Source organism: Stegostoma tigrinum, chromosome 2 (assembly GCF_030684315.1).
Source record: "Stegostoma tigrinum isolate sSteTig4 chromosome 2, sSteTig4.hap1, whole genome shotgun sequence".
Taxonomy (NCBI): domain Eukaryota; kingdom Metazoa; phylum Chordata; class Chondrichthyes; order Orectolobiformes; family Stegostomatidae; genus Stegostoma; species Stegostoma tigrinum.
The window spans coordinates 16,078,958-16,092,339 of record NC_081355.1 but is presented as its reverse complement, the minus strand read 5'-3'; the positions used below and the strand labels follow the sequence as shown (position 1 = coordinate 16,092,339).

The 13,382-nt window shown below is 42.8% G+C and overlaps 1 long non-coding RNA gene across 1 annotated transcript in view; it reads left to right on the top strand.

The window, feature by feature from the left end:
* LOC125460575 (uncharacterized) overlaps positions 1 to 13,382 on the top strand; it is a 109,984-nt gene that overhangs the window by 83,062 nt on the left and 13,540 nt on the right. Inside the window, exon 2 of the long non-coding RNA XR_007249279.2 lies at positions 4,616 to 4,770. This is a non-coding gene — a long non-coding RNA (uncharacterized LOC125460575). The remainder of the gene's footprint in view (positions 1 to 4,615; positions 4,771 to 13,382) is intronic.

Sequence of the window (13,382 nt, the reverse complement as noted above, 5' to 3'; positions counted from 1 at the left end):
TTGACAACCCACTTTAAGCACAGGGAACTGGACCTCCTGATGGATGAAGTGGTATAGACAGGAAGCTTCCTGATGCCCCAGGACCAACAGTGGGAGCCACAATTCCAGACTAGCTGAGTTGGTCTAAGGTTGCCACCCAGTTTCTGGTGTCTGGACCGATGCCCAGTACTGTAAGAAGAAGGTTACATAGCAAAGTATTGTCCACCATCTCTGTAATACCTCCATTCTATTACGCTATATGTCACCTATGTAGGCTCAAACCCACCACTCTCACGTGCAGCATCTTCCCTCACTGGCTGTTACCCACCCTGACACTCTGATTAAACCCTGCCGTACAAACCCTGCATACCCCGTGCACACCCCGATCATTTGCTCAGGCCACTTGCGCCAAGTGTAACAGCTGTGTCACCCACTTTCATCTCCCCTAGTATTAGCCTCTCGCTCTCTCATTCCAGGAGGAAAAACAGCCCACAGTAGAGAGAAATGTGTCAAGACAGGTGTAGCCTCCCAACATTTGGCACTTCATCTATTACTTGGAGAACATCCTGCTCACCCCAAGTGGCTGACTGATGGTTTCCAAGCTCCTGCACTGGCATTGAGTAGTAGTTTTGAAGAGCATGAGTACCACAGACAAAGAGAGGAATTGTCCTGCAAAGGAGATAGCAAGAACTGCAGATGTTGGAGTCAGAGTCAATACAGTGTGGAGCTGGTGGAGCACAGCAGGCCAGGCAGCATCAGAGGAGCAGGAAGAGTTGAAGTTTTGGCTCTGGACCCTTCATCAGGCCCAAACCATTGAATCTCCTGCTCATCTGCTGCCTGACCTGCTATATTCCTCCTGCAAAAACGTCTTGAGGACTTTGAAGTAAATCTATAATCCTGAGCCCAATACACTGTCAAGTAGAGGTCAGATTGATTCCCATTGATTCTGTACAGTTGACCTCATCTTTTAATATCTAATACTGCAATTGCAGAAAGCCCCAGTGTGAACACTGGCTTGCTAATGTCCTTTAGGGAAGGAAACTGCCATCCTTGCCTGGTCTGGCCTATGTGTGACTCCAGACCCAGAGTAATGTAATTGATTCTTAATTGCCCTCTGGGCAAGTAGGGATGGACAATAAATGATACCGTGGCCATCAATGCCCTCATCGTGTGAATGAATTTTAAAAAAAACTTCCTTGCTGGTCACAGTAAACAAATCTCTCCTGTATGTGTTAACATATTTCAAAAGACTTTAAAAGGGATCTTATGTAAACTTCATGTCATTGTTGCTTTGTCACACAGTATAGATTTTTTTTAACCCATGTCTCCTTTGCATGGACGCTTTTCTGAACTTGCTACAAGCCTAGAGCTGTTAAACTTGCATATTAGCGAGTTGTGCCTCCACTCTGTCAACCTGAGACAGCTATGGTGCAAGTTGGCCTTCTGGACAACTGTACAAAATGTGGGGGTTATTTCAACGCAGAATTTCTGCCAGCACCACCATATATAGAAGGGGCAATGGCTGAGTGATAGTCAAGAGATAATATCAATCCAGAGACCTGGGCAAAGTTCTGGGGATCAAGGTTTGAATCCCATCATGGCAGAAATTGAATTCAATAAAAATCTGGAATTAAGGATGATGACCGAAGGATATTGTTAAACTGAAAAGTGTGTGGAAAAGGTTTACGAGAATGTTGTTGATATTGGAGGACTTGAGTTTTAGGGAGAGGTTGGACAGGCTGGGATGTTTTCCCTGCAGCATTGGAAGTTGAGGAGTGACCTTCTAGAGGCTTACAAAATCATGAGGGATGTAGATAAGGTGAATATCAAAGGTCTTTTTCCTAGGATAGGGGAGTTCAGAAATAAAGGGCATGGTTTTCAGTCAAGAAGAGGAAGATTTAATAGGGACCTGCGGGGCACATTTTTTTCACAGAGCATGGTGTGTGTATGGAATGAACTGCTAGAAGAATTGGTAGGTGCAGGTACACTTAGAACATTTAAAAGATATTTGGACAGGTGCATGGGTAGGAAAGGTTTAAAGGGATACGGGTCACATGCAGACAGATGGGATTCGTTTAGTATGGGAAACATGATTGACATGGACAAGTTGGACTGAAGGGTCTGTTCAGTTCTATGTGACTCTAAACAATGTATTTCCAAAACTTTTGTCAACTTCACATCTATAGTATCTGCTAGTTTTTTTTTATATTTGTACAAATAATAATGGCCAGATCATAGTTCATTTGTGTTAGTCATACCCAGTTAACAGATTCTCATTTTGTATTTATTTCTTAATTGTTGATTCTGAAAAATGTGTAAGATGAACATGGGAAATGGATGGCCAGAAAAAAAGACTACCCTCATGATTGGATGTGTTTTTTTTCCCCTCCTCCCAACTCTCACTCACCCTCGCACTATATATACTCTGGCGAGAAGCAAGATAAAAAGAGTAAGAGAAAACCCTACTGCTTTCACGGAGTGTGTCACACCACCCTGTTTATGTGCCTGACACGAAGTGCTTTAGCAAAATGCAGCATGTTTCATCAAAAACGCTGACCCATTTGAGAGACCTCATTAATTTTTTAAGCGGAGGCTTGGGGACCGCTTTGCAGACCCGGTGTGGCTACCTCTACATTGGGGAAACCAAGCGGAGGCTTGGGGACTGCTTTGCAGAACACATCTGCTTGGTTCGCAATAAAAAACTGCACCTCCCAGTTGCGAACCATTTCAACTCCCCCTCCCATTCCACAGACGACATGTCCATCATGGGCCTCCTGCAGTGCAACGATGATGCCACCTGAAGGTTGCAGGAACAGCAACTCATATATTCCGCTTGGGAACCCTGCAGCCCAATGGTATCAATGTGGACTTCACAAGCTTCAAAATCTCCCCTTGCCCCATTGCATCCCAAAACCAGCCCAGTTCTTCCCCTTCCCCCACTGCATCACAAAACCAGCCCAGCTCGTCCCCTCCCCCTACTGCATCCCAAAACCAGCCCAGCCTGTCTCTGCTTCCCTAACCTGTTCTTCCTCTCACCCATCCCTTCCTCCCACCTCAAGCCGCACCTCCATTTCCTACCTACCACCTCATCCCGCCTCCTTGACCTGTCCGTCTTCCCTGGACTGACCAATCCCCTCCCTACCTCCTCACCTGTACTCTCCTCTCTACCTATCTCGTTTTCTCTCCATCTTCAGTCCGCCTCCCCCTCTCTCCCTATTTATTCCAGTTCCCTCTCCGCATCCCCCTCTCTGATGAACGGTCTCGGCCTGAAACGTCAGCTTTTGTGCTCCTGAGATGCTGCTTGGCCTGCTGTGTTCATCCAGCTTCACGCTTTATTATCTTGGATTCTCCAGCATCTGCAGTTCCCATTGTCTCTTATACCTACACCAGTAGCCATATGCCTCCATTGTGTGGATTCGTCAGAAGTGGAGTACATTTCCTGCCTATCAGCTCCCAAGTTACCCAGTATGGTATGGCCAATCAAAGATGTCATCCTTTTTTCCAGACACCTACTCCCCACCCCGCCCCCACACCAAAACCCATGGTTTCACTATTTCCCACACCTCCCAAGCCGTTGCCAATTGGTGAGGAAAATTATCCCAAAATTTCAGGCGTGTGGCTTTTCACCAGGACTGAGATGTTAAGGGGATATCAAGTTTTAAGCTAGTCACCAACATCTTCGGTGGTCCCACACTGTCAAGGATGGCACTCTCTCACTCAGGCTGCATCTGTAGGCGGCTGTACAGACTAATACGGCTACCACAGGCTCTGTTACACTTGGGGCAGGTGATGGTTAAAGGAAGGGACGGGTAGGGTTTCGGTGTGGCAGCACGCTCCTCTCGCTGTTTTCACCTAGCTTCCAATTCTTCCCGATGTTCTCGACATATTCCTCTTCCGCATTGAGTTTGGGCCAGTGATTCCTAGGTGTATGAGGAATGCCACACTTTGCCTGTGAGGTAATGATGCTGGGATAAATGTGGGATTGGAGAAGAGGCCAAAAGAGTGATAGAAGACAGAAGAGAGAAAGAGAGTAGAGTTGATAGTGTGTGGCAAAAAGAATAGGTACAAAAACCAAGGAAGTGTCTAAAGGAATTGTGAATGGCAGAATCAGAAATGTCATCTGAAGACAAAGTATTGATACAAAACAAGGAAAGTAAAAGGAGATAAACGCTGCCCCTCATTTTATGTGGTTGATGCTTTATTTTCTTCCATAGATTACAGCCATTGACGCTGGCAACTGTTTGAAATCCCCAAAGCAATGGTCAAGAAGACTCTGAAACAAAAAACGCTGGATATCACAGCAGGTCAGGCAGCATCCACGGAGAGAAAGCAAGCTGACATTGTGATGTCTCTTCATCTGACTTTGTCAGACATACCAAGCACCATTTAAGGCATTATTTTGTTTGTGCAAATTTTGCCTAAGTTTTATTAGGAGGACATTAGAATTTCAGAAAACAAAGGACTGTGGATGCTGAAGATCTGAAACAAAAACATGATTGGAGAAACTCAGCAGGCAGGTCTGGCTTTCCCTCTGTTGAGAGAAAGCAGAATTAATATTTCACGTCCAGTGACCTGTATGCAAGTTCTGAAGAAGTGTCACTGTATTCAACATGTTAACTGTGTTTTCTCTCCACAGACGCAGCCAAAGCTGCTGAGTTTCTTCAGTAATTTCTTGCTGTGTGTCTGCAGATTGACATGTCACAAGAAGTAACAATCCCCTGTATTATTTTTGCTAACATGTTCAAAAAGGAATAACAGGCTTTGGGACAGAGGAGAAAATGCCAGCAACAGGTAATTATATCATCTACTATCATCAAAAATGGTCACAACAGTTATACAAATGAAACAAAGTGTACATTACAGATATCATGAAATAATTGTCTACGTATCCTTTTCTGGCTCTTTCCCGATCAGGTTCCCTTGATTGTTCTCACCTCAAGTTGGTTTAACCTATGTCAACTGTTTTTCTTCACCCCAGTTATTCTGTTTCAAAAAAAAACTAAGCCTACAGCTTTAAAACTGAAAGAACGGCAGATGCTGGAAATCCGAAACAAAAACAGACGTTGCTGGAAAAGCTCAACAGGTCTGGCAGCATCTGTGGAGAGAAGTCAGAATTAACTGAGCAGAAAACATTAGTTCTGATTTCTGTCTACAGATACTGACAGACCTGCTGAACTTTCCAGCAATTTCTGCTTTTCTTTCTAAGCCCACAGCTCCTGTCTGCCTGATTTAGGTCACACTAATCAGGTCAACGGTAGTGAGGTACGAGTGAGATACTCCTGCCACTTTGATAGCCACGGAATTTCTGAACAAGAGTTATTAATGTTTAGTGATGTAAGAAGTCTTACCGTTATCCATCCTAACTACCTCATTTGTAATCACTCTTGTGCAAATGGGAATCGGGTTGCTAAGAAAATGGCAGAAGAGAATTTAAAGTATTGAAAGAATTTTCTCAAATGCAGGGCTTGTCTTGGCACACTTTGGCAGTTTGCTTTTCTTTGGTTTTCTGTCAATTTTCTTTTATGCTGATTGTTGAGCAGCTGGCTTTTGTCTCATACTTCAGACATGTATTGAAGCCACGCGTATAAAGCATAGAATAAACAATTGACCAGAGGATCACATGCACAATGCAGGCCCTATCTGATATTTTTGTTCCATTTTTCTCTCATGGATCCATTCAAATAAGTTAAATCACATGTATGCAGGTCTGTTTACTGACTTTGCTCCATAGACTGAGGCCAGATGATCATTTATGCCCAACAGCAGCAGCAACTTCTGTTCATATAGCACATTTAATGGAACTTCATAAAGACATATAAGAAGTCCGAAGTCAAGAAGTTTTGGCTTAATGTGTGACTAATATGACATCAGCAAAAATCCAAATCTCAGTGTGTGGTCAGCCCAGACTTGTTTGACATATTTAATAGGGCTTCATTTTTTTTTTTTAGCTTCCTTGACTCCCCCCTCTCCCCTCATTGTGTAACATTGATCATGAAGTTAATTGTGGAATGGATCAATTTGTATAGTTTGAAACTCTCAGGGTATATTTCCTCATCGCAAATTGTCTAGTCACTTAAACACCTAAGATAGTGTGTGCATTAAGTTTAATGTTACTTTATCAGCAAATTCTGGGCCAAAATAAAGATATGTTTGGAAGTGTCTAAGCAGTAGACATGACTCTGTTATCCTGAGGGACCGTGGAGGTAATATATCCTCCTTCATCCATCTCAACCTGACTGTAGCTTTTGACATGGTTAATCATATCATCATTCTCCCAAATCTCCTTGCTGTCCTCCGGCTGAGAGGGACTGCTGTATGCATTCAGTTGCAGCCAGAAACTCCTTCTGATGTCGTCTGTTCCCATTCCCCTCTTGTGCTCCCAAGGATCAGTTCTCGCTCCCATCCTGTCTCTCAGCTGCATGTAACCGCCAGTGAAATCACTCCAAAAATCAACCCATCATACAACAGTTCTAATTTGCCATCAACTCTATAACCTTTTCGATGTCTTTAAACCGTCAGACATCTTGTCCGGTATCCATTGATCAGTAGCAGCTTCCTCCATCAAAATATTATGAAGAGTAAAGCCATTATCTTTGATCCTTTGCCAGAAACTCCATTCCCTGTCAACCAATATGATTCTTTGACTTGACATCTGTCAGCAATGAGTCAAGTTGTTTGCAACATGCATAGCAGTTTTGACTCCAGAATGAGCTTCTCACCAATATCTGTGCCATCAGTTCACCTCTCTAACACTGTCCAATAGTATCCCCAACCACAACTTCCCCAATGCCAAAACCTTCAGTTCTGTTTTAAAGCCCCCAGGGCTTGACTGTATCAAGCAATCCTAACTTCCCTCTCAAACTCAAACCTTTACAGAAGAACATAAGAACTAGGAGCACATGTAGGCCATTCAGCCCTTTGAGCCTGCTCCACCATTCAATAAGATCATGGCTGATCTTATCATGGACTCGGATCTACTTACACGCGTTCTCACCATATCCCTTAGTTCCTTTATTGTTCAAAAAAAATCTATCTTAGCTTTAAAAACATTTATTGAAGTAGTGTCAACTACTTCAGTGGGAATGGAATTCCATAGATTAACTACCCTGAGTAAAGAAGTTCCTTCTCAATTCAGTCCTAAATCTGCTCCCTCTAATCTTGAAGCTGTGCCCTCTTGTCCGTGCTTCACCTACCAGTGGGAACATCCTCTCTACTTCTATCATATCTATTCCCTTCACAATTTCATATGTTTCTATAAGATTCCGCCTCAGTCTTCTGAATTCCAAGGAATATAATCCCAATCTACTCAGTCTGTCCTCGTAAGCCAACCCCCTCAACTCCAGAATCAACCCGTGAACCTACTCTGCACCCCCTCAAGTGCCAGTACATCATTTCTCAACTAAGGAGACCAAAACTGCGCACAGTACTCCAGGTACGGCCTCGCCAGCACCTTGTACAGTTGCAACATAACCTCATTGCTTTTAACCTCAACCCCTTTAGCAATGAAGGACAAAATTCCATTTGCCTTCGTAATTACTTGTTGTATCTGCAGACCAACATTCTGTTATTCATGAACAAGGACATCCAAGTCCCCCTGCATAGCAGCATGCTGCAACTATTTACCGTTAAAGCCATTATCCTTTTTACTATTCCTCCTACCAAAATGTATGACTTCACATTTATTTACATTGTATTCCATCTGACAGACCTTTGCCCACTCACTCAATGTATCTGTGTTCCTCTGCAAAGTTTCACTGTCCTCTACACACCTTGCTCTGCCACTCATCTTAGTGTCATGTGCAAACTTTGACACCTAACACGTCGTCCCCAACTCCAAATCATCTATATAAATTGTAAATAATTGCAGTCCCAACACTGATCCCTGAGGCACACCACTAGTCACTGATTTCCAGCCAGAATAGCACTCATTCATCCCCACTCTTTGCTTCCTGTTAGTCAGCCAATCCTCTACCATGCTAATACTTTACCCCTAAACGTCATGCATCCTAATCTTATGCAGCAGTCTCTTACGCGCCACCTTGTCAAAGGTCTTTTGGAAATCTAGGTACACCACATCCACTGGGTCCCCATTGTCCACCTTGCTCATAATGTCTTCGTAGAATTCCACAGGATTTGTCAAGCATGACCTGACCTTCATGAACCCATGCTGAGTCTGCCCAATGGGACAATTACTATCAAGATGCCTTGCTATTTCTTCCTTGATAATAGACTCCAGCATATTCCCCACTACACTGGTTAAGCTAACCTGACTATAATTCCTCTCTTTTTTTGTGTGTACCTCCCTTTTTAAACAGTGGTGTCACATTTACTGGTTTCCAATCTGCTGTGACTGCCCGAGTCCAGCGAATTTTGGAAAATTACTGCCAGTGCACCTGCTACCTCTCCCGCCATCTCTTTTAGTATCCTGGGATGCATTCCATCAGGACCAGGAGACTTCTCAATCCTTAGCTCCATTAGTTTGCCCAACACTACCTCTTCCATAATAATGAGTGTTTCCAGGTCTTCATCTCTTGATCAGTTACTGGCATGTTATTAGTGTCCTCCATTGTGAAGACCGATACAAAATACCTGTTCAATGTCTTGGCCATTTCATCATATCCCAAAACTAAATTGCCCTTTTCATCCTCTAAAGGACTGATGTTTACTTTAGCCACTCTTTTCTGTTTTATATATTTATAGAAACTTTTGCTATCTGTCTTTATATTCTGTGCTAGTTTTTTTTTCTCATGTTCTATCTTGCTTTTCTTTATAGCTCTCTTTGGCTTTCTGTTGACCTTTAAAGTTTTCCCAATCTTCTAGTTTCATGCTGTTTTTAGCCACTTTGTATGCCATCTCTTTCAATTTGATAGCCTCCCTTATTTCCTTAGACACCCATGGCAGATTCCTTCTTTTCTGATAGTCCTTCCATTTCACTGGAATATTCTTTTGCTGAGCGCTTTGAAAGTCCTCAACCGCTTGCCAATTGTCCCACCATAAAATCTTTGTTTCCAGTCTACTTTAGCCAAGTCCTCCCTCGTTCTATTGTAGTCCCCTTGTTCAAACACAGGACCCTGGTATTAGATTTTATCTTTACACTCTCCATCTGAATTCTAAATTCAACCATACTGTGATCACATCTTCTGAGAGGATTCCTAACTATGAGGTCATTAATTATTCCTGTCTCATTGCACAGGACCAGATTGAGGATAGCTTGCTCCTTCGTTTGTTTCATTACATCCTGTCTTAGAAATCTATACCTTGAAGTCATCCATTCACCTCTAACCCAAGGGTTCATTAACCTACAGGGAGTTTCAATTTGAACAGTGGCTCCATTTTAAACATTTGCAACTTTGTTTTAAATATTTGACCCTTTGATTTCTCTGATTTCGGCATTTGTCCCATTCAGGCCTCTTGAATTGATTCAACATTGGTGGACATGCCTTGATTGCCAAGGCCTGAAGCACTGGAACTCATTCCCTGAAGTACTGACACCTCCATCTTTTTCCCTCCTCTTTCTCTCCCCCCCCCCCCCCCCCCGCCTCCTGTTAAGATGCTTCATGCAACCTACCTCTCTGACCACACTTTTGGCCGCATGCCCCAATATCTCTTTGTACGACTCGGTATCAAATTCCATTTGATCGTGTTCCTATGATGTGCTTGGGATGCAAGGGCACTATATAAGTGCAAGTTATTGTTATGTATGTGGGGACATTGGTTAAGCCCTTAGACTAGGTATGCAGATTGTGATTCATGAGTAATATGTATCTTTTTTATGATTTCATGCAATGGGCATATTTCTTGCTGGTTGCCTGATGTGATTGTACAATGGATCCAGTGTTAAGCATGCTGTTGAAGATGGCACAGCTGAGCTTCAAAGCTACTAACAGTGCCTTGCTCTAGAACTGAAAATCTGCCTACAAATACCAGGAAATTTCAGCAAGTACCCCTGCATAAAACAAATGTTGTACGCTGTGTTCTTTGCTGATGTTAATATAAGTGAATTACTCTGTAAACTTGCTCAACTGATAAAACGTCCAGCTTGAGAGCCTTTGCTCTACCTCCCTCTGAAAACAACGAACCCTCCTCTTTCCAGCTTCTCCTCGATCTCCCTGACCTGCGAGTAAGGGAGGATGGTAATGTCAGGACTTGTGGCTCGGAGCAGATATTCTGGAGAAATCTACATCAAGATGTCATAGAATCATAGGATTTCTACAGTGTGGAAGCAGGCCTTTCAGCCCATTGAGTCCACACCGACCCTCAGAGTTTCCTGACATGACTTGTCCCCGTACCCTATCTCCTGTAACAGTGCATTTCCCATGGCTAACCCACCCAAGGTGCACATCCCTGGACAGTTTGGGCAACTTATCCTGGTCAGTCCACCTAATCTGTGTACTTATTTTGGACTGTGGGAGGAAACCAGAGGAGACACACGCAGACACAGGGAGACCAAGGTGGAATTGAACCCAGGTCCTTGGGGCTGTGAGGCAGCAGTGCTAACCACTGACCAAATGTGCCACTTTTTGCTTGTAACAATCCCTGCAGATTTCACTCACTTAACTTGGAGCACTTCAACAGGCTCAGCAGGAGCCAGTAGATGTCAATGAGAAACTTCAGGTAAAATTGAAGTTGCCATTGTTGTACCAGACCATAGGGCTGCTCTGTCATGGTGACGGATTAAAACCTGAAAGTTACCACACCTCAGACAAGGGGAGGAGTTTGAGATCGCAACTCCTTCATGGCAAGCTCAGCTGGTATGGGAACTGAACCCATGCTGTTGGTGGCAGCCTGCATTGCAAACCAGCCCTCCACCCAACTGAGCTAAGTGACCCTCCCACAGTGGGGTGGGGTGGTGGTGGGGAAGCAAAAATGAACCTGAACATAAAAACAGAAGCTCAGTCAGGCCTGTCAGCATCTTTGGAGAGAGAAACAGAATTAGAATTTCAGGTCCGTGACCCATCAGTGGAGCCAAGCAGAAAGTAATTGAGATGTCTTAGCTGGAACTTGAAGGACAAAAATGCCCCGCCTACAGCCAAGTCAGGGCTACACGTTGACTGAAATCACAAGCTGCCTACTTTGCACACTTCCTGAGCATGCTTCTAATTTCTGTGCTGACAGTTTCACCAACATAATTTCACAGGCTGTACAGGACATGTGTGCACGCAACACATTGCCCAATTTGCACCCTAACCAGCACCTGTAACTCCAAAATTGTGTGCACTTCACACTCAAGATTTGCAGCTTAGCTTTTTGAACTTTGTGTCTATGTCATACTCAAAATCTAAACTCAACAAATGTTTCCTGACTGAACCATTTGGATTCCTGTTCTCGTGTTTCATTGCACAGTGTGGGGGAAAGAACCCATCCTTACTCACGCAATTAAAATGCAAAGCATCCATTTCCTACCCATTCCTGCGGATTTCTGATTTTTAACACCATTGGATGGGTTGCTCACTGGAATTGTGCAGGAGTCTACTGCATGATTGCTTATTAGGTCCCTACGATATCAAATTCTATTGAGATGTTAACTGCTAAGTAAGAGTGACTAGCTCATCTAAAGGACATCAGCTCCTGAGAGAGACAAAATAGCTGTCCAGGTAGACGAAGAATCCTTTGCGAGGCCTGATGTAGCAACAAACTTAACTTATGTTGAATATCCATCAAACACAGTTATTCAGAACCTCACAAGACAGCAAACTTCTTCCCTGGCCCAAACTGAAGCTGAAATAATTAACCAGTTGAAAACATTAAGAAGATTATTTTTCTTGAGAATAAAGGGAAATTCCTTTGTTCAACACAAGTATATTTTGGCTAATTTTATTTGAACAGTTCCCATGCAAAAATAACACCCATGTCTTTTCATTTTTTTAATTCAATTCTGTTTCTCTTTTCCTCCTTGTGTCCACTCGTTTCACCATCAAATCTGAAGTCCTGGAGATAAACTGGTCAAGAGATAATTTGATGAATTCTGAGTGCCATATTGTGCCAGTGAAAGCCACGAACTTGACGGATAGAGGGTTTGAGTTATGAAGTAGCGAGAAACTAGAAACACAATTGAAAACAGTAGTCACGTTACTTTTTCTCTTGGTTATTACTAAAACCACCCAAATCAAAACTGAATCTACAATTAACCACAGTAGCTGCCACCTACATGGTGCCTGCTGAGTGTTCACTAACTTAATATTTGCTAATGACAAGCAGTAATAGATAGGAATTACTAATATAATTCGAGGCAGTCAAATGCATTACAGTCCCATACGTTCTACTAGACCCATTTAACAGGTTATATAGAACTGTGATATGCTTTATTAGATTTCACATTCTTTTAATGCTGTTCATTGTCAGTTGTCCCATAATTCAAAGGAAATGTCTCCTCAGAGTCCCAGTTTTCATGTGGTAGGAGAGGTCAATTCTCAGCCCTTAGTCCTCAGCCAACACCCACTCAGGGCACTTGGACAGAGCATCTGCAAGGTTATGGAAGTTGGAGTGCAGGATAGACTTTTCCTTTTCTGCTGCTGCTGTGCCTCATCATGAAGGTGTTCTTTTGTCCAAAAGATCTGCAGTTGATATACTAAAATAATGTTCATTTGAGCTAATTCACATGCTTTAGTAAATTGCAAAATTATAAGTAGGAGCAAAACAACAAGAATTCAGATTATTTCCCAGCATTATGTTTTACCATGAAGTAGTATTCAAGAGCACAGTGCAGAAAGCTGTTGGAACATCTTGTATAATTGAAGGATCATTCAAGTCTGTACAGTCTCTATTAATAGTGGCACTTATTGAGATTTAAGTTGTCGGAGTTTGGTGTTGTGACGCTTCTTAGAGAAATGTACAAAGTCATTTACTAATTTGAGTCTAGGAGCTGACTAGGTTTACAATGATAGAGGAATGCCGCTGGTGAGCCTTAATGAGAAGAGGTCCATAACTTAAACAAGATGGATTTATTGCTTGATGGCAATAAAGTACAAGTTACATCAGTAAATTAGGCATTGTTAATGGGACAGACGAGATCCAGGAAAAAGGGCTTTACTCTACAATGCCCAAAAATATGCTGCCTTTCTCCAATCCAATCCTTGTGATATCATCTGATGGGTGGAGCTTAAAGCAGTCTCCAACATTAACCGTATCCTATGTAACACCGATAGTGCAGGAATGTTGAGGATGAGGTTAGATCGGCTACCTTCTTATTGAATGGAATGCTTGGCTGCTGCTCTGATTATAGTATGAAGACTAACTTCAAATGCTCTTGAATAACTCTTCCAGTTGTCTACTGAAAAAAAAAATGACTGCCCTGTAGGTTGTGAAAATTAAGTGTGGTAAATATTATTGTGTGAATGGATTTGAATACAAATGCTTGAAAGCTCTGCTATGCATGATTGGTATTGATCTGACCAGATAATGGA